General features: G+C 37.6%; 2 long non-coding RNA genes across 3 annotated transcripts in view; both read left to right on the forward strand.

The window, feature by feature from the left end:
* Window positions 1-27,998, forward strand: part of LOC125965354 (uncharacterized) — a 56,096-nt gene that overhangs the window by 1,621 nt on the left and 26,477 nt on the right. For both annotated transcript variants that reach the window (XR_007479143.1, XR_007479142.1), the window contains exons 2-3: window positions 99-180; window positions 2,140-2,230. This is a non-coding gene — a long non-coding RNA (uncharacterized LOC125965354). The remainder of the gene's footprint in view (window positions 1-98; window positions 181-2,139; window positions 2,231-27,998) is intronic.
* The window catches only part of LOC125965355 (uncharacterized), a 28,478-nt gene continuing 13,045 nt past the window's right edge, over window positions 12,566-27,998 (forward strand). The window contains exon 1 of the long non-coding RNA XR_007479145.1: window positions 12,566-13,972. This is a non-coding gene — a long non-coding RNA (uncharacterized LOC125965355). The remainder of the gene's footprint in view (window positions 13,973-27,998) is intronic.

Raw genomic sequence — 27,998 nt, forward strand, 5'->3', positions numbered from 1 at the left:
AGAGCCTTTGCTTGCGTGCTCCTTCTTGCATGCTTTCTCCCTCCTTACACTCTCGTGTGGAAACGGATGTTATAAATAAATTCTATGCTTTGTCACAGGTTGATGGGCGCTACGGGATAAGGAAAAGGATGTGAAGCTCACTGAAGAGGCTTGGGTTGGGAGTGCTGGAGGAGTGTACAGGTAGGTTCTGATTTTAAATAGGGTAGTCAGGGTGGATTTTATAAGTTGACATTTGAGCAAAGACTTGAAGTGAGGGAGTTGTCAGAATGTATGAGGGGGAGACCACTCCCTGGGAGCAAGAATAACCAGTCCCAAAACTCTAAGGCAGCAATATGCCGGGCAGCTTGGAGGAATATCAAGGAGGCCACCCTGGCTGACTTAGTCAGTGGGGAAGAAGAGACAGCAGGAGGGCTGTAGGTCGGATATGTGATGGGATGGATTGGGTAAGTCCTGGGAGGCCATCGCATGCATTGTGTCTTTTACTCTAAATGTAGGCAGCCAGGGGCAGGATTTCAGCCGAGGTGTGGCATGAACTGTCTCTTGTTTGAAAAGCATAACTCTATCTGTGGTCTTGAGGATGTGGGGAGAGAGTGGAGTCAGGGAGAATCTCGGGAGGTGACTACAGGATCCTCGAGGTCTGTGTTGGTGGCCTGCACCAGGCTGCTAGCGGCTGGTAATTCTCAGAAGTGGCACATTGGGAAGGTTGTGACAGCATTTCATGGTAGATTGAATGCAAGAATGGAAAGGAAGAGGGGGTCAAGGGTGAATTCGAGATTTAGGGCCTGGGGAACTGGAAAGGTGTGGTTACTGTCACCTAAGATGGAAAAAGTTTGGGGTAGAGTATGTTTGGGGGATTAAAGACCAGTTTTGGAGGTATAAGATTTGAGATGTTTTCGTGACGTCCAAGTAGAGATGCTGAGTACACAGTTGGATACACAAGTCTGCAGTTCTGAAGAAAGATCTAAACTAGAGATACACTTTAATACAATGGAGATATTAAGAATAATTACATGGAAGCGCTATTTTAAAGATAAAATGAAGTAATGCAATTAGTACTCTGTCTTCTCAAAACATTTAATAACTGTTAGCTAAAATAATTACCTGAAATGAAAAAATACCTATAGTTTCTTTTGTTGTTTGCAGTAAAAGTGAATAAAACGTCACAATTATTTTAATAGTATTTGTGACACAGTAGTTTTAGTTAAGACACCATGACTACAAACATTTACAATAAACCTTTCGATCTCCTACTTTTCACTCTGATAGGGTACTTGGAACCATATTTTGTAAGGTTTAAGTTAGTTGTTATAGGGTACCTCTTTAATTAGAAGTAATTCTGAACTGTCTAGTTCCATGCAGTTTTATATACATATATGTATAATTATTATTTTATGATTTATCAAACTCAGTTGAAAATTTGCATCACTGATATACATTAGAATTTAAGCATTTACCCAGGTATTCAAGGAAAAAAGTGTACTTGTCTTGTAATTTCCATAGGGGTACTTACTTTCACATCTTCCCTTCACTTTGCAATTGAAAACATGGCAGGGGAAATATCTTACTGGTCTTTGAGTTCCCCTTAGCTATCTGCAACTCCTTAAACAGCCTTTGTGGCTTAACCAAAATTCTCTTCCATCTTCATTCCACTAACAGATATTGGTCTAAGCATGTACTTATACTAAAAAATGCATGACCACGTTGTCTCTACACATCTATAATTTTATGTTAACGCTATCATTATGTAAGCTATACTTTAATTGTAATTATAACAGATTTTATGTCAACACACATCCATTTCTAGTGTTCATCTGATGTTCAAGGGGAGAGCAGCATATGGTAAATTTTATCAAAATATAACATCTGAAGAATAGAACAGAGGGTAATTGTGTAATTCTGTATTCACTCTAATTAAGTTCAGTGGAGTTGGCATAATAGAATTAAGATGAAAAAAAAAAAGACATTGAGGTACCATGGCTCCCTCTCCTAACACACCCTTTTCGTATCCGAGAGCAGAGACTCGGCACCTTTCTGTACAGAAATGGAGACAGGAAGAGGCCAGAGGATGAATGACAGGCACGAATGAGGTGGAACTTGAAGAGCAACATGGAAATGAAATACTTCTTTTGTATTTGGTAGGTGGGGAAAATGTACCAGTGTGTATGCCTACTGGGACCACGTTTTCCAGAACAGTTAAGCCCAGTGTCAACTATGCTGTCCCACCTTCCTCGTAAGTAGGAACATACTGTTACTTGAATCTTTGCTTCCTGTTTCTTGATACCTGGTTGAGAAGATTATCACAGGAACTGCATCTTGTTAGCAAATACACTGTTTTGAAATGATTGACACTCACTGAAGAGTGGCAACTCCAAGCTTGCTCTCTCTTGATCTTGGACTATTTAAGTCTGGAGTGTAGGAGTGGGTTATGGGGAAAGACCATTGGAATTCTTATGTCTTCAGCATAATGGTTATAGCATAATGGTTAGGAGTGTAGGTGCTGGTTCAAATCTCTGCTTTCCACTTGCTAACCATATGAGCTTGGGCAATTTACCTGATTACCTGAACCTCGATACTCCTGCCTATAAAATGATGTTAATAATATTTCATCCTCATAGACTTGTTTTCAATGTTAAAATGAAGTCACTTACACCAAGCACTTAATACAATGCCTAGAGCATAGTAAAGTCTATTATTATTACTATTACTGCTACTACTACTACTATTATTATTATTACTATCACAATGCCAGGTGCTATTTTTCCTATTCCTTATTCCATTATCTTCTGCCCTGTCCCCCCATTTCTGTCTTGTTTCTGTACAAGGGTAGGTTTGTCACAGAGCATTTTCTTTCCCTAGTGTCTGACTCTTAGTGATCAAGGTGACTGGTCCACAACCCGGCATTCATTGCTACTCGTTGAAGCAACCCATTTTGAGAAGGGGAGTTGGATATTGATGCCAAGTTGGGTCAAGGAGAGAGAATTTTCTCTCTTCTGCACTCCGAGTGCTAAGTGAAATATTCAGGCCTCAGAAGGAGAATCAGGCAAAGGGCAACATGCTTAATTTCATACCTTAGTGATTAAGAACAAGTCAGACAGGCTGGATTTGAACTCATTTCCGTCATGTACTGACAACGGGATCTTAGGTGCTTTTGTAACCCCTCTGAGGCTCAGTCAACATCTGAAAGAGATGAATAACATTATCAGGACCTAGCGTATAGCCTCGTTGTAATAAGTGAGTAAATCCTTTTAAAGCGTTCAGCACGTTGTTTGGCATATAAACACTTAATAAAATATAGCTTCTTTGACTACTACCGCTGCTAATATTATTAAGTAGCTGAGCAAATCTGAGGCCCATTTTTTTCTTAGATTGCACATAATCGTTTGGACAACCAGCTCACATTGATCAACCGTTGCTTATATATAAACCCCCATGAACCCAAAGGTGCTTTAACTCTCTCCCAGTCAGAGCCTGTTCTGGGGGCAGAAGCAACACCGGCACTACCCCCGTCGTCTTTGCCTTTATTGTCACTACACTCGCCTGCCGTACTGAGCACTTTCTGTGTGCCAGGCACCAAATTTAGCCCTGCGTATGCACTATATCATGTAGTTCTCACACTCAGGTGGGAGACATTATCATCATCCCCAATTTTCAGATAAAGACGCTGAGGTGTTGGAAAGGTAAGAAACTTGACCCACAGCAAGAGATGGAGCCGGATTATTCAAACCCTTCTCTCTGACCTCAAGAACCCTTAAATATTAGCCTACTACTACATCCTGGTAAGAAAATCTGCTTCCAGCCACTCTGGTGAGAGTAGAAATGATTCTCAATCCCCACATTCCTCTATTGCCCATGCCATCCTAGCCTCAGGACCAGGGGGGAAAGGAAGTGATCTCTTCAAAGAGCAGCCAAAGGGAGCCTACTCCCTTCTGCCTTTTCGTAATCAACTAACCAATATTTTACTTCCTTCTTAAGAGTCCCCACATGTTCCTTTTGGTACTTAGCTTGGCGTTTTAGAATTCTGACATTCTGTACATGACTCATCCACTGTATTTCATGTTAATTTATTGAGGTCAAGTATAGGGTCTTACTCATCCTGAAGTCCAGTTATCCCCTGTCGCATCTAACTCTGTTCTTTTCTTCTTGTAGGACATCTGCAGATATTTATTTGAATTTTGTTGAATTGTTCTCATCAATAGTACATTAAAAGTTATACAGAAAGGGCTTTCTTATAAGGAAAACCATCTAAATAGATTTCTAGCTGTTTACTTTTTATAGCACTATTATAGAGATTATAGATCTCCAGGTAATATTTTTTAGATTGAGTTCTTCATATCGTCTTATTTTTACATATAATGATAAATCTGAATTTTCTCTATCAAAGCTCCGAGACTTCACTGGCTTGTAACTTAGCTTGTTGATTATGTGTTGTTGACTTTTCCATTTACAATGATGTTTGATCCTGGTTAGGATGGGGCTGGGTGGGAAGGTACATCTTAGGGCCATAAATTGGTTTTGTAGAGAACTAACATAAAGATCTAAAGTCTCATCATATTTCTGCAGAACTCATGAATCATTTTATTATAATTCCGTTCATTCAGGGAGTATAAAACCATTTTCAAATTGTTATTCCTAATTTGTTCATCTTCTCTTCCTTAGTCTTAGTGAGAAGAGAGCAGGCTGAATGGAAGAAAGTCATTACGACCACTGGGGCCACTAGGGTAGGCATCAGTCCCAGAGTTTTGTTTTCATCTCTCCGCTATTAATATTGGCTAATGTCTTGAGTGCTTACTTGGTGCAAATTACTTAGCCGACCATGGCAAATGGATTGTGTCATTTCATCCCCTGATAGTCATACAATTAATGTATGTATTATTATGATATCCCATAATGCATACATGGAACAGAGCCTCAGAAGTAGTTATTTGCTCATGAAAATATGGTAGCTGGACTCAGGAATTTGGACTCAGGTCTGATAGACTCCTAAATCACTCCTAGTGATTTTTACCACTAAATTAAAGTTATATACCTCTGGAGAGTAGATAGTTTCTAAAATTTCCTCAGCTGTAACGTTTTATAATTAAATTTTTGTCTGATTGCAAGCTTAACAATTAAGATGGGTAGGAAGGAATGCCAGCCTGTTGAATGGAATTTCCCTGAAATAAGCCTGTTTTATGACACCAGTTCACTCATTCATTCACTCAGCATGTATTGAATGTTTGCTCTGTGCAAAGGCATTTTAGGCATCACAGTGGAGTGAGCGCCCCTTCCATAGACTCTCCTGCAGCACTCAGAGAAGTCTTGGACTGGTTTGCCTGTTATGGAATGGGGCTTGGTGATAGAAGCCTGGTTTGTCCTCCACTGATAAAACTAAGACATACTCATATGAGTTTATAGGCATCTTGAAGCCGTGGGATAGTAACACACATGAATCTTACCATTTTTGCCTGGGATTAATGATATAAAGGCTTTGGATTTGGGTATGGAAAATGGGTGCAATTATGGGCGTGTTGGTTCTACATATATATGGACATCATGTGTCATCAGCCTGCAGCTACCTGCCATTCCTCACTACTCCTTTTCACAAACCAAACAAGTACCTTCTTACCTCTCCTGTGGATAAGCTCTTGACAGTGGCACTAGGGCCTCCCTCAATAAGTACATCATTGGCTAAACCAGTGGTTTCTCAGATGTGCTCATTGAACAACCCTTAAGGTGGATTGACATTCCACTGCCTAGAATAGAATATGGTGTTCTTTAGAAATCGGGGGAAAAAATAGGCCACCAGATGTACTTTCTTTAATTTAAATTGTTTTTATATATATATATATATATATATATATATATATATGAACAATTGTTATATATGTGTATGTATATTTGTTCATACATATGAATGATTTAAAATTGAAGATATATATATGTACATATATTTGTATATAAATATATATAAATATACACACATATATGTATATATATATAAATATACACACACACATATATATGTATATTTAAATTTTGGCTTCTGTTAGCAAGTAGTAAATTAAATTATTAGCAGATCCATACTGCAGGGAAATAACCAATCAGATTTCATTCAATAGCTTGCTTTTTTGTAGATTTATGGTTGTGATTTTATATCTGCAGGTATGTTGGCTGAAGAAAATATTTCTACCACTTTTCACAAAATTAAATTCATTTAATACCAATGCAGCATGTCTCAAATGTCTTAATACAGTTTTAATCTTGAATTGCATCAGAAGTATGAAATTAGAAACATACCCCAAAATCATTTGAAGATATAATTACTTTCATTTCCCTTATACTTTTGAGACTTTTGAAAAATAAGTATTTAGTTGTACTTATCTGTTTCTGTCTCTCTAAGGATAGCAAACACTGAAACACAATTCTTTTTAAAAGTCAATATTAAAAATATATTGTCCAAGATGATCAAAACTAAGGAAGTGGCAAAGAAATTCAAAAATTTAAACTTTCAAAGGGTGCTTTTTTTGTGAATGTGTAGTACTTGTTCTTCTGAAGGAATTAATCTTTTTAAAAATTTAATTAACTTATTTTTTATTGACGTATACTTGGTTTACAGCGTTGTGTTAATTACTGCTGTACAGCACAGTGACTCTGTTATACATAGGTATATACATTCTTTTTCATATTCTTTTCCATTATGGTTTATCACAGGATATTGAATATAGTTCCCTGTGCTATATAGTAGGACCTTGTTGTTTAGCCAATCTATATATACCAGTTTGCATCTGCTAATCCCAAACTCCCAGTTCATCCCTCTCCCACCTGCTTTCCCCTTGGCAGTCACCAGTCTATTCTCTATGTCTCTGATTCTGTTTCTGTTTCATAGATAGGTTCATTTGTGTCATATTTTAGATTCCACATATAAGTGGTATCATATTTGTATTTGTCTTTCTCTTTCTGACTTACTTTGCTTAGTATGATAATCTCTAGCTGCATCCATGTTGCTGCTGCAAATGGCATTATTTTATTCTTTTTTTTTATGGCTGAGTAGTATTTCATTGTATATATGTACCACATCGTCTTTATCCATTCATCTGTTGATAGACATTTAGGTTATTTCCATGTCTTGGCTGTTGTGAATATTGCTGCTGTGAAGATCAGGGTGAATGTGTCTTTTTGAATTATAGTTTGGTCTGGATATACGCCCAGGAGTGGGATTGCTGGATCATATGGTAGGTCTATTTTTAGTTTTCTGAGGAACCTCCATACTGTTTTCCACAGTGGCTGCACCAACTTACATTCCCACCAACAGTGTTGTAGGAGGGTTCCCTTTTCTCCACACCCTCTCCAGCATGTTATTTGTAGACTTTTTAATGATGGCCATTCTGACTGGTGTGAGGTGGTACCTCATGGTAGTTTTGATTTGCATTTCTTTAATAATTGGCAGTGTTGAGCATCTTTTCATGTGCCTATTGGCCATCTGTATTTCTTCTTTGGAGAAATGTTTCTTTAAGTCTTCTGCCTATTTTTTGATTGGGTTGTTTGCTTTTATTGTCTTCAAGCCGTATGAGCTGTTTGTATATTTTGGAAATTAAGCCCTTGCTGGTCGCATCATTTGCAAATATTTTCTCCCATTCTGTAGGTTGTCTTTTCATTTTCATTTGTTTCCTTTGCTGTGTAAAAGCTTGTAAGTTTGATTCGGTCCCCTTTGTTTATTTTCATTTTTATTTCTATTGTCTTGGGAGACTGACCTAAGAAAACATTGGTATGATTTATGTCAGAGAATATTTTGCCTGTGTTCTCTTCTAGAAGTTTTATGGTGTCATGTCTTATGTTTAAGTCTTTAAGACATTTTGAGTTTATTTTTGTGTATGGTGAAAGGATGTGTTCTAACTTCACTGGTTTATATAAGGCTGTCCAACGTTACCAACACCACTTGTGGAAGAGACTGTCTCGTTCCCATTATATATTATTGCCTCCTTTGTCAAAGATTAATTGTCAAAGGTTAACTGAGGTGTGTGGGTTTATTTCTGGGCTCTGTATTCTGTTCCATTGATCCATATGTCTGTTTTTGTGCCAATACCACGCTGTTTTGATTACTGTGACTTTGGAGTACTGTCTGAGTCTGGGGTGGCCATGCCTCCAACGTTGTTCTTTTTCTTCAGGATTGCTTTGGCAATTCTGGGTCTTTTATGGTTCTGTATGAATTTTAGGATTATTTGTTCTAATTGTGTGAAAAATGTCATGGGTAATTTGATAGGGATCGCATTAAATCTGTAGATTGCTTTGGGTAGTATGAGCATTTTAACAATATTAATTCCTCCAACCCAAGAACATGAGATGTCTTTCCATTTCTTTGAATCATCTTCACTTACAGTTCTCAGCATATAAGTCTTTTGCCTTCTTGGTGAGGTTTATTCCTAAGTATTTTATTTTTGGGGTTGTGATTTTAAAAGGCATTGTTTTTTTACATTCCCTTTCCGATATTTCATTGTTGGTATAAAGAAATGCAGCCAATTTCTGTATGTTAATCTTGTATTCTGCTACCTTGCTGAATTCGTTTATCAGTTGTAGTAGTTTTCATGTAGAGTCTTTAGGGTTTTCTATATGTAGTATCATATCATCTGCGTATAATGACAATTTTACCTCTTCCTGAAGGAATTAATCTTGAAGTTCTACTAAGACGTTTGGGATACCTGTTTTAATGAGCCACTACTTCCTGCCTGAGATTGCACTATGCACCAGAGATTCTAGAATTAGCATAATAAAACTAATAATGCAAACAACAGCAACAAATCTTCACAAACCTTCCTTGCAAGGAAGTAAAGTCCACTGGAAAAACAGACAAGTGAAACACACATTCAAAATGGCAGTGATTCTCAAACATTTATGTGCTGAAAAATCATGACAAGCATGATAACCAGGGCAATTACTAGACCCCTTCTCCAGCTGGTCAGGTGTAAGGTCCTGTAACTCTATTTTTGGTGAATGCCTCCAGGAGAGTCTGAGACAGATGTTCTCAGTTGTCGTCGACCTTTAGTGTGCATCAGATTTGCCTGAGAATATTGTTAAAACACAGATTGCTGGGCTCCAGTGCCAGAGTTCTAACCAGTTCCCAGGTGTGGCTGATATTGCTGGCCCAGGGACCACATTTTGAGAACCACCTTTCAAAACTCTGCAGTATGCGGTTGTGTGTGTTGTGAATGAGACGGGCCCAGAGAACCAAAGGAGGGCAAAGGGACTCTGCCCTAAATTAGCCAGAGGTAACAATAGCAGCTAGAATTGATTGACCCAAGAAAAAATTATAAGAACTTTACCTGCATTTGCTCATTTAATCCTTTCAGTAAGGTACATAGGTGCTACTTAGTGTTCCTCTTTTACAGGGGTGTCCAGAGAAGGTAACTACTTTGCCCATGTCCTAAACTGGTAAGTAACAGATTAAGAATTCAAGTCTAGGAAGTCTGATTCCACAGCCCACACCTCTACCCTTTCTGCATGTATAGAGGAGTAAAGGGTTGTCAGTGAAGCCTTCCTGGGGCCCCTGGCCTCTGAGTGTAGATAGAAGGATGAGTGGACATAAAGATCATTATTTGTGTGTGGTGGGGGTAGGGGAGGAAGTATCAGGGCTTCCAGAAGAGCCCACCCTCCCCATACATCTGCTATAAGCAAGTCTGATGATCAGGAGTCCGGAACATGAGTATGACTATGGGATACTGAGAAGGGTTCTAGAACCCTGAGGTTAGAGTTCTGGATCAGTTAGTAGGTAACAGAAAGTGAATGAGTGATTTACCTTACTTTCCACGGGTAGCAGGAAGTTTGGAGTTAGTCCCTCTAGCGTTAGTCCAGCAGCTGAAGGGCATCACCAGGGGACTGGGTTGCTTAGCTCTTCCAGCTTCCACATCTCTAGCACGTCCACATAGCTTCAAAGTGACCCCAGAATCCCAATAGTGTTCCAGCAATTTGGGCAGGAAGAAAGAAAAGGGAAAAAAAAAAGGAATTAAGTAAGAAAAAAAAGGCAGTGTCTAACTCAGAGAGCAAATTTTTTACCACAGATGGTCAGCAGACTTGCACTTAGATCTCATCAGCTTGGATTTTAAACTGGCCACCTTAGCCTTAAGGATAATGGGGTCTCCTAAACCAGGGCTCTGATAGTAAGGAATAAGGAGAGAGTGGTACTGATTAGCAGTGCCTGCTGTCCCAAACAAATATTATCCCCAAACTACTTTTTTATCCTATATTTTACTTTAAAGAATGAAGGGGAAACATTATGTATCTGTAAATAGCCTTTTAGAAAGGGTACAATTATATAGTTATACAATCCCCTGGAGGGCTCCTTTCTTCTAAAATCTCTTTAAAAACTGTTCAAGGTTAAGGACATTTTTATCTTAATTTAGTAACTTGCAGTGGATTATCTTGGAATGACATCTGTCTCTGCAGATGTTCTGTCAGGCTTTAGAAAATTCTAGAAGTGGACAGAGAAGTGTTACGGTACATGTATTTGCAATATGCACGTCTTCGAAATGAAATCCATTTAGGGACCAAAAGGCATTTCATGTCTTTGCTATACATTTTCACATATTTGCCTTTCCAGAATTCCTTTGAGCAAATCTGTTAGATGTAACCCATCCGTTTCTCCCATCTGAATTCTTTATTACTAAACATTCTTCAGTATGCTCTCACTCCCCTCTGTCAAAGGCGTTTCTCTGGGTCCTCACCCTTCTCATCTCATATGTGAATGTGTATCTTAAACTGGAGCAACAGTCTGCTATGACTTCTCCATAACTTGAAGAACCCGTCTTTGTGGGAAAAAAAGTAGACTTACTAACTTAAAATGCGCACAATGTTTCTGAGAATTAAAAACTAAGATAAAAACATAAGCAATGGAAAAAACTTACAGTTGATCCTTTTCAAATACTTTATTTTACAGAGAAGGCAACTGAGGTTTAAAGAAAAAATGCATTAGTTAAACACTAAATAATAAACCTTAAACCTCAGTGGAGCAACACATGGACGGTTCATTTCTCACTCACTCAGGAGTGTAGTATGGACTTTGGTGGTCTGAGGGTCAGTTTTCTGCTCAGTTATTCAGGGACCCACCACCTTCATCAAGTGGCTCTACGTTTGTCCTAAAAAGGAAAGGAGAGAGGAAGCTGCGAGCTACAATTATCAACTCGTTATCCTTCAGACATAAACTCTTCAGGTCACCTCTGGTCACATTCTTTGGAATAAAACCATACCTAGATGCAAGCGGAGATGGAGAATGTTGTTCCTATCTTGGTCCTAGTGATGCCTCTACAGGCTGGAGGAGCTAATTAAAGTGTAGTCAACAGCTCGTTGTTTCTGCCACAATGAGTGATTAGCCTAAGACTGTGGATTAATTATGTGTGTGTGTCACATATACATATAATACACACAAACATATATATGTGTGTGTATATATACATTTTTTAGCAAGAGTTGACACATGGGGCTTCTGCCGTATCAAAAGAGTACAAAATGCCTCATGTTGCTTTTTCTTAATTGAAGTTGACTACTACTATTTCCCTTCATTTTGCTACCTCCCCCCCGCCTTTCAGTATTATATGAAAATTCTGAAAGAAATAATTTCAAAGTTTCCAGTGCTTTTAAAGGTAATAGAATACTCAGACCTTAACAATTTTCCTGTGTGAAACTTTTGCCAGACTAAAATAGTTAACTTATGAAAAGTAAATTTAGATTGATACAAAAGAGAAAATAAGCTGATTTTTTTTTTTTTACACAAATACCCTGAGCCAGGGTGGAAAATAAATGGAAAATTGGAGGAATTTAGATCCTTTTGTTGTAAATTTAAATATTTTTAATTGTAAAAATAATACAGGCTCATTGCAGAAACTCCAAAATTGAAAGGATTTAAAGAAAAAAGGAAAAATAACTCAAAATCCCATTTCTGATAAACATCTCTGTAACATTTTTGAGGATACCTTTTGAAACTTTTTTGTGACGGGGTGCATATAAATACAATGCAAGTATAAAATACCTTTAATTATTATATCAAACTACAATACAGTTCTATAAGATTTTTATTTAGTAATATAAGTATGATTACTCATCACCTAATAAAAATCTGCAGCATCATTTTTAATGGTTAACAGCATTCTATTATTTATTTAACCAGTCCCTACTGTTCAACATTTAGATTATTCCTGTTTTGCTTTGCTAAACAATGAGACAAGCATCCTTGTTCATATGTCTTTGAGCATTTGTTTATTTCCTTAGAGTGGACTTCTAGAACTTGAATGGCTGGTTGTCAGTTCTGGTACATACTGACATATTGTCTTCCAGAAAGGTTACCGTGCTTTTTATTTCTACCAAGAATTTAACATCCAGTGTGGTTTCTTACACACACTCATCAGTACCAGTATTATCAATATCAATACCAGTATTATCAAGTTTTTTAAAACTTTGTCATTCTAGTCAGTAAAATATGACACCTGAATTATTTTATTTGTATTTCTTTGATGAATAATAGCAAGGTTGAACATATTTTCATATCTTTATTGGCTGTTAATACTTTTTAGTTTGTGACTTTATGACATCCATTTTTCATCGATGTATAAACAACCTTTTATATATCAATGTGTTTATTTTGTTTGTTGTAAATGCAATTTTTTTCTCTTCATTTATTAATTTTTATTTTGTGTGTGTTGAACTTTTTTAATACTGTCAAGTCTATTCAAAAACCCTTTAATGAACACAACAAATGTGGAAAATCAGTCATTCTCCTGCATTTTGTAATCAATTTATTTCCTTTTGGGCAGTATGGAAATGTAAGTTCTTATTTCATCTTATGGTTGGAAAGAATCTATTCCCTCGGAAAGGGATTATAGTCTCCATGATGCAGTAATGGGAGATTTTATAGGGTAGGCAGGGTCTACAGAAGAAAAAACCCTAAATCACACTCCATTGGTGGTTGCCTTATTTATAAAAACGGCATTTGAGGTTGTGTGACTGCCATCAGGTAAGCAAAATTAATTTTTAGCATGAAATACTCCTATCAGCAAGAACAGCCTAGGATAGGCTAGCAGTAAGAAGTGAGGGGTTATGGGATTGGGGCATAGCCTCTGTTTCCTCCAATGCAGCTGGAAATTTAAACTCTGGGGCTCCTGCTTGATCCAATCAGCCCAGCTAGTATGTGTTGCCAGGTAGGGTGAATAGACTCAGAAGTACAAGAGCTCATCCTTGGTCCCCTCTGGAAATGAGCAGAGAATACTGTGTCAAGCAGAGGTGATCAGTCCATGGTCTGGAGACTTGGATCTCCTCACATAGTCCTTAAAGTCAGGGTGAGACAAAATGCCAATACAAATTATATTGATGACAGTATCAATGAGGTGACATTGAGTCCTTTGACCCAACGTGTGTCTGCAGTGTGCCATCCATTAGTAAATGGGCAAAGCCATTTGACAGATCTATCTGATACAATGAATGAATGTGACACTCATATTTTGAAAAACTGAAACTGTATCCATTTGTCAAGAACAGTGGCTACTTGTTCTGCTTTATTCCCCCTGGTAGAACTAGATAACATTGCAGACAGTAAGACGTTCCGGCATTTCACCCTGGAGTAGCCCCAAAACTGAAGAAGCTGTCTTATCAGTAGTTAGCTCCTTGTCACCAAGAATATTAAAGTAGATTTGTATGATTAGCAAATTAAAGAGACTATAGTGCCTACCACTACTGTAGTCACTAAGGCACCCAAGTTATTCTAAAGAAATCCTAATAATACATTAGGACCGTTTTGAATATTTTTATTTGATTAGCCATAATCTTCTAGTTATAACATCCATCACCATCTTGACCACTGAAACTTGGCCTTCTTTTCTTACAGCCTAGCCCTGTGGTCTTGGGCTAATCACTGACCTGCTTAGATACAATTTTCTTCTCTATGAAATAGAAACAATATTATATGCTTTGAAGGACTGCAGGAAGATGAGCTGTAATGTTTATCAAGTGCCTAGTAAGTAGCCTGGCCCATAATAAATACTTGGCTAATTGTAGATGTTAGTTTCATTTTTAGTTTTATTTCCAAACATTGCTCTTTACTTTTGGAACTCTAAAATTTGTTTTGAGAGTGGAGGACTTGTTGTTTGGATTCCTCCAACACTCTCTGTATATTCTGTACTTCTATCCCTAGATCATTTATATTAATGGAATAAATGATCTTTGGTCTGGTGATTCCAAGGTGACGAGGAGCTAAGTGGAGGTTCAGTATACACCTGGAAGTATGGATTTTCATGCCCAGTGCAAATGTGGGAAAGGCATTATTCCCACATTATAAAGGGGGTAAAGACCTCCAACTTGAGGAGACTCTGGGTTGAGAGATGAGAGATTTATAGGTACTGTGTTTATCCTACAGGGTACCACAGGGGCTTTTATGTTGTGTAGCAAGAATTTGCACCTTATACCCTTGTAGTTAGAAGTAAAGCGTACCACATAACTAATATCTAGTAAGCATTAGAGTTAGAATAAATACCATTTATTTAACGTTTCCTTTGTGTTAAGCACTTTACAGTTACAACATATGGATGGATACTATATTGTAATGGTTAAGAGTGTAGTTTTTTGAGCTAGATAATCCTGGATTGGAATCTCGTCTTTATTACCTCTTTTTTTTGTTTTATTGAGGTGTAATTGACAAAACTGTAAGATAGTCAGAGTATATCATGATGATTTGATATACATATGCGTTGCAAAAGGATCCTTCCCATCACGTTAATTAATACATCTAACAGCTCATGACACCTTTTTCCTTTTTTTCTTTTTGTGGTGAGAACACTTAAGTTCTGTTCTCTCAGAAAATGTTAGTTATACAATACAGTATTATTGACTGTAGTGACTATGTTATACAGTAGATCCTCAGACCTTATTCATCCTGCAGCTGAAAGTTTGTACCCTTTTACCAATCTTCCCCTCTTTTCCCCACCCACACCCCAGCCCCTGGCAACCAGTTTTCTACTCTCTCTTTCTATGAGTGTGGCTTTTTTTCTTTTTAGATTCCATATATAAATGATATCATTCGTATTTATCTTGTCTGGCTTATTTCATCAGCATAATGCACTCCTGTTTCATCTATATTGTCACAAATGAAAGGATCTCCTTCATTTTTTAAGGCTGAATAATATTCCATTACCTCTTAAATGAGTGACTTTTGGTACATTGTTTATACTTTCTAAGCCTCAGGGTTTCTTTTCTTCTGTAAAAAAAAAAAAATATATATATATATATATATACTAACAGGTTATTTTCTGATATGTGGAATGTTTGTTGAATCAACAAATAATTAGTTGAGATCATAAATGTGACACTTAGCACTGTATTAACATTTATTAATACTCTCCCTGTTAATTTCTACAATAAATTGTATAATAAGTAACAATAATAATAGTACTACTAGTAGTTTTAGAAAATGCATAGGATGTGCCAGGCATCATATACTGTACTACCCTCCTTCATGTGTACCACAAGTTACATGTGGATATCATCTTCCACGTTGTTTCCTTTAAAGAAAATTGAAGCTCAGCAAGCTTGCTCCAGGTATGAACTCAGGTCTGAATCACTCCACATATAGGTTCTTAATTACTCCATGTCTTTAATTCCACATCTGCATTTGTTTGTTGTTGTTGTTTTTAACTTTTCAAGCATCTGATCTGAAATTCCTTTCTCTTTGGGGAATTTTCCACTTTGTGGGTCTTGATGAGAAACAGAGCCTTCCTCTCGTTATACAAGCTGAACATGTCAGATACACTGTTTACTCACATGCTCAGTCTCCCTTACAGAGGGAAAACAGTCGGGCGACCTCGGGTTGGCCAACTGCACTCCTCTCTTGGATTTTGAATTACAAATAAATGATGTAAAGAAGCAAGGCCAGCAGTGCTGGGTCAACCTCCTGTTTCCTGTTCCTGCTTGGTAGCAAGGCCAGCTAGGACTTATAACATCACTTTGGCCTGATCCTGTAATTGCAATAGCATAGCCTTGGCTTTCGGTTGTTTAGTCTGCTTCTAGTTACTGAGACCTAACCATAAACTACCAAAAGTTTCCTTTTCTGCTCAAATTAGCCATATATGGTTCCTGATGATTACAAATAAGACCTTTCCTGATATACAATGGTGACCTACTTATCCAGGCAGATGTAACATCGTCCTGGCAGGGACAGAGGGCAGGCAAGTTCCTTGAACAGCTGAACAAGAAGGAAAAGACCTAAGAAGGAAGAATTGAAGCCAGTTCTGCTTGTGTTATAATTCTACCCGCAGCTGCCTCTGTTTCACAGACCACATGCTAAGGACCATGTCCCTTCCCCTGTAACAGACGAGCAAAGTAGACCCAGGCCTTCCAACCCAGAGACCAGCTGAGCTGTACCGTGGACAATCTAGGATGTGAAAGACTTCACTCAATGTCTTTGTCACTTGACACGTTGTTCCTCTCTTTGGGAAGTAGCTTCTTTGTGTGACAAGAATATGCTAAACCAACACTTAAGTGGACAGAGGTGAAAGATGCCAAAATTAGCTACAGAAAAAAAGGCTAAAGACTTGTATTTTCTGTTATTTGAAGGTGTTAAGACCCCACATAGAATATGAGTCCTTTAAAGGAAAGCTGTGAATGGCCCAGGGAATGTTGAATTTCCATGTGGCAATATGTTCTTGATCAGTCATGATGATGATGATGGTAGCATCAGTAGCATTTATCAGTGTTTCCTGGGTGAGAGGCACTTTATCCTAATGACCTTTTATCCCCATGACGACCCTGTGAAGTAGGAAATACTGTTTCAGCATCTTCAGGGTTTTTCTTTCTTCTTTTTTTTTTTTGTTTATTTTTTATTTTTTTATTTTTTGGCGGTACGCGGGCCTCTCACTGTTGTGGCCTCTCCCGTTGCGGAGCACAGGCTCCGGACGCGCAGGCTCAGCGGCCATGGCTCACGGGCCCAGCCGCTCCGCGGCATGTGGGATCTTCCCGGACCGGGGCACGAACCCGCGTCCCCTGCATCGGCAGGCGGACTCTCAACCACTGCGCCACCAGGGAAGCCCTCTTCTTTTTTTTTTTTAATCAGGAATTTATCCTAGATCACAGTTGGGTGGTAGAACGACCAGAACTGGACACTAGCCTTTCCTGAATTCTCAGAGTGTGATCTTAGCAGTTGTATTGCCTGATGCAGAGCCATGTAAATGTTGCCAAAGCAATGAAACGTGTACCTATTTCTAACAGATTCTAACTCAAGCTCTGGGGTTAAGTGCAGAGCAGTTGAGTGTGATTGTCTTTACAGACAGTAGACAACTTAAGAGAAGTTGTTTAAAAGTATATTTGCATATTGCACTACACTGTCACATCTGTGACTGGTTAGCTATTGAGTTACTAACACAAATCCCAATCCCATCTCTAATCTCATTCATCTCTTGTATGATATTTGACCTAATTGAGGCAGTTTTTTTTTGTTCTTTCCCACAAACACACATCGAACATCCAAAACATGCTTACCATTTGTGAGCATATTCTCTTAGTTATTTAGGAGTTGAGTAAGAGTGAGAGAGAAGGGCTTCCCTGGTGGCGCAGTGGTTGAGTGTTCTGCCTGCCGATGCAGGGGACGCGGGTTCGTGCCCCGGTCCGGGAAGATCCCACATGCCGCGGAGCGGCTGGGCCTGTAAGCCATGGCCGCTGAGCTTGCGCGTCCAGAGCCTGTGCTCTGCAACGGGAGAGGCCACAACAGTGAGAGGCCCGCGTACCGCAAAAAAAGAAAAAAAAAAAAAGAGTGAGAGAGAAAAAGACACATAAATATGAAATACGGTCATCATTTTTTTAATATCCTTTATGTTGTTAATCCCTCTTAGCATTTACTGCCATTCACTCATTTGTATTATTTGGGGTATAGCAGTTTATTCACACAGCATTTTTACATATGGCTTATCATTTGTATTCTATTTTAATAACGCTAATAATTATAGACTATCGACAAACTCATCAGACCCTACATATTCATTTCAAAATCATGAAAATAAGGTGGAAAATGAGGTGTAAAGTGGAAAATCTATGTGTATGTTTTCATTGGTGGAATGAGCAGCTACCTGAATATCACTCCTTTAGCTTTTCCTTCAAATGGTGTACTTTTTCCTCCATGCATAGGAGTCACTTCCATTAGGTAAACAGTAGTCTTGAGGGCAAACCTCAGAAGTAGAAACAGGAGAACTTTTCAATTATGGTAAAATCAAACATATTTTTCTTCAGTAGTGAAAAAAAAATTCTTCATGAGAAGTTCAACCACCGTGAGTTCCATGGTGAAAAACTTTCCACTTATAGATGCAACTTCCCCCAGAATTCTGAGAAATGTCGGTAGTAGAGAGGGGTGTTGCATACACCTGTTTCATTTACCTCTGACTTTTCCTTCTCCTTTCTCTATTGACATTAAAATCTATAGTGAAAGCACATAGTAAGCAGTCTAGGACAATTGATATGACATTTGATCTAAATCTCCAAAGTCTACTTTAGATGGGGATGCTATGAGAGTCATAGGAGGGGAAAAAAATCTAGAATTATTCTTATGTGATCAAATGTACTAAAATAACAAAAGCAAATCTTATTTCTAGCTAATGAAATAGCATTCCTTATATGATGTCATATTATGGCAGAAAAGAAATATATGCGTCTATTTTCTTCTATATTAAAACTGCTAAGGAGTGGGGACCGATGAACTAAATCAATTGTTTTGGGTTCAAGTTGTAGTTTTTAGTAGCCATGCTTCTTAGCAAGTTTTCAGAAGCAAATGTAGTTCATTTACTATCACCACTAAATGTGCAATTGTGTAGATTTGTGGGGAAAAAATCATTTAAAATGATTTGTGTAAATTTATCTATTCATATTATTATTCTCCCCAATCAAAATCTACTATATACTATGTTTTTCTTCTATAGCTTAAAAGGGGAATGTATGTTGAAACTTATTCAAATATTTATTAGGTGTCTACTAAGTGCCAGGCACTCTACTAGGCAGTAGAGATGTTGTATTAGAGGTGGAAAATGTCCTTGACCTCCAGAACTGATACTCTTGTAAGAGAAATACTGGGTCAAACTAAGTCAACAGTTTCTTTGGCTATAGAGCTTTTTACGAGTCTTGTGAATCATGAGTCTCTGATAAGGAGATGTAGTGGACAACAGATCCCAAATTTACTTGAAATCTTTTCCTTCATGGACTGTCTCATAGGATTTATGATCCACTGAACACACCTTGAGAGACACTAGTATTCTGCAGTGGTTAGTTGTTTTCTATTAAACAACTATATACTGAATCCATGATATTATTATCTGGATGTTTTGGAGGACACAATGATGTACATGGCCACTGTGATGGTAAGGGGGTCCAGTTTAGTTAAGAAGAGAAACCACAGGAGTCATAACTTAATGTAACAAAGAAATACACACACATATACATATATATATATGTAAATTACTATTTATATAGTATACAATGTCTTCTGAAGAAGATAGAGTTGTTTGTAACTTGGGATCTCACAGGAGGTTTCACAGAGAAGGTAGACCCTGAGCTGGGCAGAATTTCAGTAAGTTAATTTGGTTCTGACCGTACGATAAAATCAGGTATTTGCACTGGTCAATCTGACCTTGATGGAACAGCATTCCATTTGCAGGGAATAGTGTGATCAAACATGCAGTGGTGGAGATTGCCATCAGATTGTAATATTCCAGTACCTGGAAAGTGTTGAAACATCTGCTTTCTCCACGGTCTAGAAAAGTGAATCTCAAGTGAAATGCAAGTATAATGGAGGCCAGTGCTCTTTGCTTTGTACACTGCTTTGATTCTACAACATGCAACAATGTAGTGATCTGTTTCAGATTGTCATTATTCGAGAGGGTTCTTAGTAACAGGAGTGGAAAAGGAAGACCTCTCTTCCTGTGTTTCTGCCCTATGCTCTTAAGCCAGAAAAGGTACCAACATCACTGACCTGACCTTGTCTCAGGTATCTGTCAGGATCTACTAGAATCATTCTAGTGAAAGGTAACTAGACGTCCAAAGGACTTAAAAGGTACACTATAACCTTTGTATACTTTATATACCTGGTGAAACAAAAATGTCACCTGAGTGGTCCCCTTCCCTAGAAATACCAGTATGTTTTTCCAGTGCATGGCAGAGCTTTGCAGGTAAAACTGGGATAAAGGTGAAGAACAGTCTTAAAATTCTAGTCCTTGAACAGCACCTAACACACAACAGGTTTTCAATAATCTTAGCAACAGTATTCACAAATAATGACCATCAGCGTAACTGCTCTTTCGTGCCAAAATACATTACCATATTACTTTTTTTCCTTCAGCTTTACAACTTGGGTTCTATTATTGTTTCCATTTTACAGATTAGGAAAGTGAGGCTCAGAGATGCTAAGTCACTTGGGCAAGGTCACAGAGCTTGTAGGAGATAAACCTGCACCCTTACTGTTGGATCCTACAAACCAGACCATAATTTAAGTCCTTCAAAATATACCTCAGAACATTTGAGTAAATTAATGAATAAATCCTCCTAGTCAGACTGACCAGATCATTATATTAGGTTCAGCTGTAAGTGGAGGAAAGTCATAATCATAGTTGGACAGTTAATACAGTAATTTACTTGCTTTGAATTTTCTAAATGATGTTTAGCTGGTAGTTTCATGATGATAACCATCGAATAAAAACAGGCATATTTTTGGTGTTTGGAATAAGATCTCATATTGAGTAAAATACATATTGATTCCTAGACCTATATGATGTGAGTAACAGATGACATTGAGATGCCATCTAGAAGTACTCCTGTGCAGTTCATCATGTCAACCCAGCTAATAATTTTAGAATGTTCAGAGTGAATAATATATGCAGCCATAAAGCATATTTCTAATCAATGCAAATAATGTTTTTCCTATGCTAAACCCAGAGTTAAGTTATGACACGCATCATAAGATTAATGGGCCATTTTTTCTTCATCACTTTGCTAAATTACTTAGTCTGGAAACCATTCAGAAGGTTGTGAATTGGGGCTGAGCAGTAGTAGTGAGACTGTGCCTCTGATGATGAAACTATTTCCACCCCGACCCCTACCGCTCCCTTCTTGGGAAAGAAGGCAACATTTCTCCTAGAAAAAGTCACAGGTTCATAAGCTGGCTTGTGTAATACGTTTGGAGGAATAGTGTGTCTTTTAAGCAGAGCCTATCTTGGCATATAAAATAATTTTTACCTACCATTTAATGAAATTAACACTCACTTTGAGGCTAGGTCTTTTGCCATTTGACTCCTGGATCACGTCTATGGATATATTTTTTTCTTGAGACGAAGTGTGAACCCAATATAGTATCCATCATTCAGTCTATCTAGCTGACGTACATCATCTGAAGCACAAGCTCCCTGAGGCCAGGCACTTTATCTGCTCTATCAGTGTAGCCCTGATGCCCAGTGTCTAGCTTTTGGAGATTCTTAATAAACATTTGTACTGAATAAGGTATGTATATGGTGAGCAAAAGTTGGCTTCCCATTTTACCGTCAAGAGTATCCCACTCATGTTCTGTGAACACTGGATAGCAGAATCTTACTATGTTATTTTTCTGTTCCCTTTGCAAGTTTCCTGAAAGGGCATTCCTGTCCTTAGAATGTCCATCTCCTCCCATCTTCCTGGAGAATAACTCTTCTTTCTTAAATACTTAGCCCCATTATTGACTCTTTAAGATTGAATGTATTACCTCCTTACAAACAGAAAAATGCAGTGGTTTTTTTTTTTTTGGACATTTATCACCAGAAAATTATTCTAACACCTGAAATTCTGGACCTAAAATGCCTGGACTAGTGGTTCTCAAAGTCTGGTACCCAGACCAGCACATCAGCTGCACGTAGGAATTTTTAGAAATGAAAGTCTTGGGCCCTGCTCCAGACCTACAGACTCGGACACTCTGGGGGTGGGGCCCACTACCTGTTTCAGCAAGCTCTCTTGGTGATGCTGATGCATACTCAAGTTGGAGACCCACTGCTTAGACCTAGAACTTAAGGTTTAGGCTTTGGACAGATCTGAGTCCTAAACACTACTGAGACACTGGAGTGACCACGAGCAAGTTACTTCTGGGAACCTCTTAGCATCTGTGTGCCTTGCTTAGCTAATAGTGATTTTAATTAATTAGAATAATGCACACGGTGTACTCAAGAGAGTAACCAAAGCATACTTTATGTTCCATAAATTCTAGCTGTTTACCATTATCATCAATCAGAGCTTACTGACAACGTCCTGAAGACATTCTTCTAATAAGTGTAATAATGTGGTTTGTAAAATTAACAGCTTAGAAGAGCATATTACGAAGTTCATCAGACAGGGTCTCAGCAGGAAATCAGGGGTACATCAATAAGGATAAATTGAGCCCAATGTAGAGAATCAAGAGATAGTGTAGTGCCCTGGGTTCAGTAAAAGTGTGGCTACTTTATAGGAGATGAAAGAGAAAGGAAGACTTGCTGGAGAGAGAGTCCTCCCCAAAGATGCTGTGACGCCCCACAGAGAAACACTATACGTTAGTTGGGGGATGCGGCCAACTCCCAGCAATTTGGCAAGAATTAATACCCTAACTTCACTCCCCTCCTTCATTCCCTACAATCTTCTATTGGTTCTCTTCATTGGTGAGCCAAACAGAAGCCAGAACAAGGACACTTACTAAGATAGGCCATGCAAGCCATCCATATAGAGTTGGGTGGAGAAAGGATGTGGAAGGGCAAATAGGACATATTTCCCGCAGGTGGTGAGCGAGCTGTAAAATCACTCGCCCTTCTAACATCATTGCCATTGCAGGAGCACGGAGGAGCAAGTGGTTAGTTCTGACTTGGCAGATCCAGGAGACTGCAGGACAGAACTGGTATATGAGTTGGGCTTTAAAGGTAGATTTGAATTTTAATGGAGAGTATGGAGTAAGAAATGGTGAAGAACCAAGGGAAAGGGAGATTCATTGCAAATGGAGAAAAGAAAAGTGGCATAAAGACAAGGAAAGTCAAGACTTATGGAAGAAATAGCAAATACTCTGCGTGTGACTGGAGCAGAGAATGGGTAGACGAAGGCTGGAAGTTAAGATGAAGTCATCCTTGAATAACATTAAAGTTTCCTCCTTTAACCTCAATTTCCACCTTCTACTCGCTTCATTAACATTGGAAAATTAAAAGTGAATTTGAGTGGGCTGGTGACAATGGCAGTATGAAGCAAAGAGAAGAGAATAAGAGTAAAAAATTTAGTAGTACCTTGGTGAAGCTGGGTAAATGATGGGTGGTGGTGTCACATCAAAGCATGGGCAAGTGATTATGACAAATACAGGCTTATTTCTTGACTATATGACTTCAGTTAAGGTACTTAAGCCCTCTAGGCTGCAGTCTCCCAACCTGTAAAATGGGGATAAAACCTCGCTTCCTCCAAGGTTTCTGTGAGGATCTAATGAGCAATGGAAGTAAGAGTTGAGTCCAGTAATCAGTTTTTAATACATATAAACTAATGTGAGGATAAGGGTAGGAATACTTGCTATCATTTATTGAATACTTATTATGTGTCCAATATTGTGCTAGTCTATTTACATATCTTTTCTCACTTAGCTTTCTTTTCTCTTATCTGCCTTTCTATAGGCAAGAGATAACTGATGGCTCAGTTATGAGGAAACCCAGTTGAGGAAAATGTCAGAGGGAAAATGTACCAGAAAGTTAATTCCTAATGGATCTGTCAGCCTTAAACAGAGCATGTCTGTGCTACAATGTGTAAAATATCTGTGCTAAAACAACTTAATTGGACAAGTTTTGATAAAGTATTAACTTAATGAATAGGCATAAACAGCTTGGAGCTTTTTGGAGGGTATGTGGTAATATTAGTATTGGTGTGATGACTTTTGAAAGTTCTATGGCGTATAGAAGTCAAAAAGAAGACCCAGAAAGGGGGAAAACTCTCTCTGAAAGTTATTGGGGAAGTCTGGCTAGTAAGACTCCAAAAGGGAGAATCAGTAAGAGGCCAGGTTATTCATAGGCCTTCTAAGAATGTGTCCATGTGAAATATTTACAATGATTGGATGCCGGAATAAAGGAGAACACTGGCTCCATAAATGGTAACTTATTTTATACAAACAGGCTAATGATAAAAATAATGAAAATCTGATGGATTTTTGAGAGTTTCACTGACCAAACTGAGACAAAAGTGCATAACAGCTAGATGCTCATAGTTTTAATCAGTTCACTTTGGAGTCAAGTAAAGATAGCACCTGAAATGGTAAGGGACGTTTATGCAAGGTCACAAAGATTTTTGGTGGTGCATTTGGGATATAAACCCATTTCCATAAGAATTCTTTCAGAAGTCAAATGTTTGCTTGTCAAAAATAGCAGGAACTTACTTCCAGGAAAAGTTCCTAAGAAAAACTAATTTGAGTAATGAAGCACACTGATGTAACAGTTAATTTAAGAACCCAGAAATAGAGGTAAAGAGTAAAGCAGTTATGGGTTAAGAGTCTGCATAAATTCCCCTGGAAGGGGGATATGGTCAGAGATGGCAATTTGAAAACAGTGAGTCACCAAAAGTAAAAGTTTAAATTACAAGCTGTTATGGGGGTCTTCAAGAGAGATTTTATAGATTGAACAACAGCAGCAGCAAGGATAAGATATAACGCTGTCATGTAGACTGCAGCCTGAAAAGAAAGCATTGCAGAGAAGCCACATCATCCTGAATTTATATTTCCGTGCATTTGAACAGTTTGGAGAGCAGTAAAGTTGTTTTAAGAGCGAGTGATTTAAGTCAGCCAGCTTGTGAATAATACGAGATATTTTTGCATTTACATTAACTTATGTCCATAAATAACGAACTTTAACAATGAACAAAATCCATAATTCTGATAATGCTAAGAAAACTGGAAAGATACCTTTACCTTGAAAAGAGAGGATAAAGAAGACAGCATAGAAATTTAGGGAGATTGCAGTTTTGGAAAAATCATATTAACATTTATTAGCTGCTACAGCTTTGAAATGTGATGATTTAAAGAAAGAAGTAGACTGTTGATTTCTAAAAGGTAATGTGTTGGCTGAAAGAGAAGAGAATCTTGTTGAGACCTAAAGTGTTCTTTTAAGGATATATTTCAATGTCATTTCAAAAAATAAACACATTTCCCATAACAAAACAGTGAGGTTAATGCAGTAATGCAGGTGAAAGCTTTTTGGCCCAAAGGAGTTCCATCCTTTGGAACAAAGTTTTATTGTTAAACACACCATGACCCAGGCCTGTGAGTGCCAGCACAGTGGCTGTTTTTACAAGATCTGGTACAATATTCACAGTAGTTCTGGCCTTAGCACTAGGCAAGGATCATTCTTTTTGTATCTTCCTGATTGCTTCCTCTACAGAAGTGGGATAATCCCTCCTCTTCTAAACTGGAAAGTAGTTTCTTCCCTCAATAAAACTAGTTTCTTCTCCAGGTTGAGCTTTTCCAACTCTCAGAGTTCTAAAATGAATGATATGAAACATACTATATTTGCATCTATTTTTATTTAAGAGTTATCTAAGGAGATTTATCTAATTAAATAGGAATTTCCTAACAGATGCCAAAATAAACAATCAACAAGTTTTCTTTAAAGATCATATATATTATATAACAAATCCACCTAAGAGTTAAAATATAAGTAGGTATACAATTTAACTATTTGAAGATAATTTTTCTTCTTACCACTGAAGCAATAAGCAGGTAGTAGTACAATTTGGGGAAAACAATATTTCTGGCTTTTGTTTGTTTTATTTTAATTTGTGATATTCATGAGATCTTTTGTGAAGCCTTTGGGTATATAGTAAAATTAATGGGTTTTTAACTTTGTATTGACTCGTATTTTTGTAGGTTTTAAATTTTTCTTCTGGCTTCAATTTATACTATCTCCTTTTACTTCTTCATTTAGAAATAACGTATTTTTCTCAGGATTGCAATCTCAGTGCAGTCCTCTACTTTTCTATTTGTTGGACGTTCTCTTAGACATCTACATTTTTGTCTAGTTAGTACATTTCTAGTTTTTTATACAATTGATAAGAACTCTTTAATCTTATGAATTCTTTATATTTTCTCTTTGGAGACAAGATTTATAGGGATTTCCTTGGGCTTAAACTAGAAAGAAAAAGGAATTTGCATATGAAATGTTGAAGGCTTTGTTACAAAGTGGGTTAACATTATATGTATGTTTGAAATAAACTACTTCAACCAGAGCACCTAGCTATTAACCGCCAGATTAATATCTATCATAAAATATGTGCATGTTTCCAACACATGGCATTGCCTCCTATTACTGCATGTCCAGGAGAAATTGTTTTGTCTTGTAGCAAAAGGCATTAGCTCTTTGCACATTTTTTTTTTTTTTAATGACAGCTATCCAAAAATCAAGCTGAACCCTTGTATGTGAGGGCAGAAAAGGACAATTTTTAGACGGGTCTAATATCCAGTTGTACCTTTCAGTCACTTAGAGAGAAGGCTTAGACCCCTGAAGCCCTAAGTCACAGGTTTTTTAGGATTATGGTGGTATATACCTCCAGTTTATAGAAAAAAAATGTGTTGTAGAAAATCCAAGTTAAATTAGGACTAAAATCCAAGTTAAATCTAGAACTAAAGTTTTACTGCCCCAAATACTTGTAAACTCTAGGTTACTGCTCTGTTGTCCATTTCATCAGTTGCAGAATATTCAAGTTAGTCTTTCAATGCTAACAAGAACATAAAAATGCATTATATCTAAAAGCAGAACGTGATTGCCAAGCCAGATCTGCGCATTACCTGAGAGTTTGGGGGGCCACCCAAGCGGCATCTACTTGTTTGCTACTGACCTTCAGTTAGACTTGCTCAAGAATTGTTACAATGTAATAACATACACCCTTATGTACTCTTGAGTTTATTGAAAACACACAGCAAATGTGCACACACACATACATACACACCAGCACACCAGCACGCACCTACTCTAGAGCCTAGAATTTTAAGAGTCAGAACTTTTTATTTGCTGCTGGATTAAGATGGACCTTGTATTTCCTCAGCATGCTAATTAGAAACTCTATAAACAATTCAAAACCAGCTTCTTAAAATTCTGTTTTACAAAAATTGATGTTAAATGTTGTCCTCAGAGAGTTCTACTCTGACTTTTCAAATTGTTTTTTTCTCCCTTCATGGGATAAACAGTTAGGGTTTCTTTTTCTTTGTTTTTTTATCTCTCATTGTAAAAAATTCTATCTTAAAAGCTGATTTATTATTTCTTCCTTTGCATGGATGACATGAGAACAAAGATGATATTTCATCAGTCTTGTTTTTATTTAAGTTGAAAGGTTATATATTTCTACTATCTACTGCAATAATGCTAAATATTTTTATAGTGCTTGTAAATCTTATGACATTACTTTTTTTAGTTTGTATTTAAGGCATTTACTCAAAAGGGACCATATGCCTCAGTTCATGTCACTCTATCATCAGTGTGTATGGTCACTCTATTTTCTAATACTTTTAAGATTGGTTTTGGCCCCAATGTTCCTCTGTCAGATTTATTTCCTTTATTTTCCCCTATATAGCACCATTTGGGCCATTTAATATGTAATTTCCCAACTCACCTTTCATAGTTATTTTAAACATATGTATATATTTGAAATACCGAATTGTTTTGTATTTTCTAATTTTTGCAAAAGTAGTATCGACTAAAAATCACATCCTATTCTTTTATTTTTTCTACACAAAATTATTGTTTTAAAATTTGTCTATGTTGCTTCATAGAAATTATTGCTTCTGGCCACTGTCTAATATTCCACCATATGTTAATACCATGTTTTGCTTATCCATTACCCTGGTGATACATACTTAAGCTATTTTCAACACTTTATGTCCACCATAAAGCATTAACACACTCTTTCCACATGTCCCCTTGAGTAACAGTGCAGAGTAACAGTGCGGCCGTGGAATGGCTGAGGTAGAAGTCATATATATGCCTTATTTCACAGATTCCTCCCCAGAATAGCTGTAC

Source organism: Orcinus orca, chromosome 9 (assembly GCF_937001465.1).
Source record: "Orcinus orca chromosome 9, mOrcOrc1.1, whole genome shotgun sequence".
NCBI classification, from domain to species: domain Eukaryota; kingdom Metazoa; phylum Chordata; class Mammalia; order Artiodactyla; family Delphinidae; genus Orcinus; species Orcinus orca.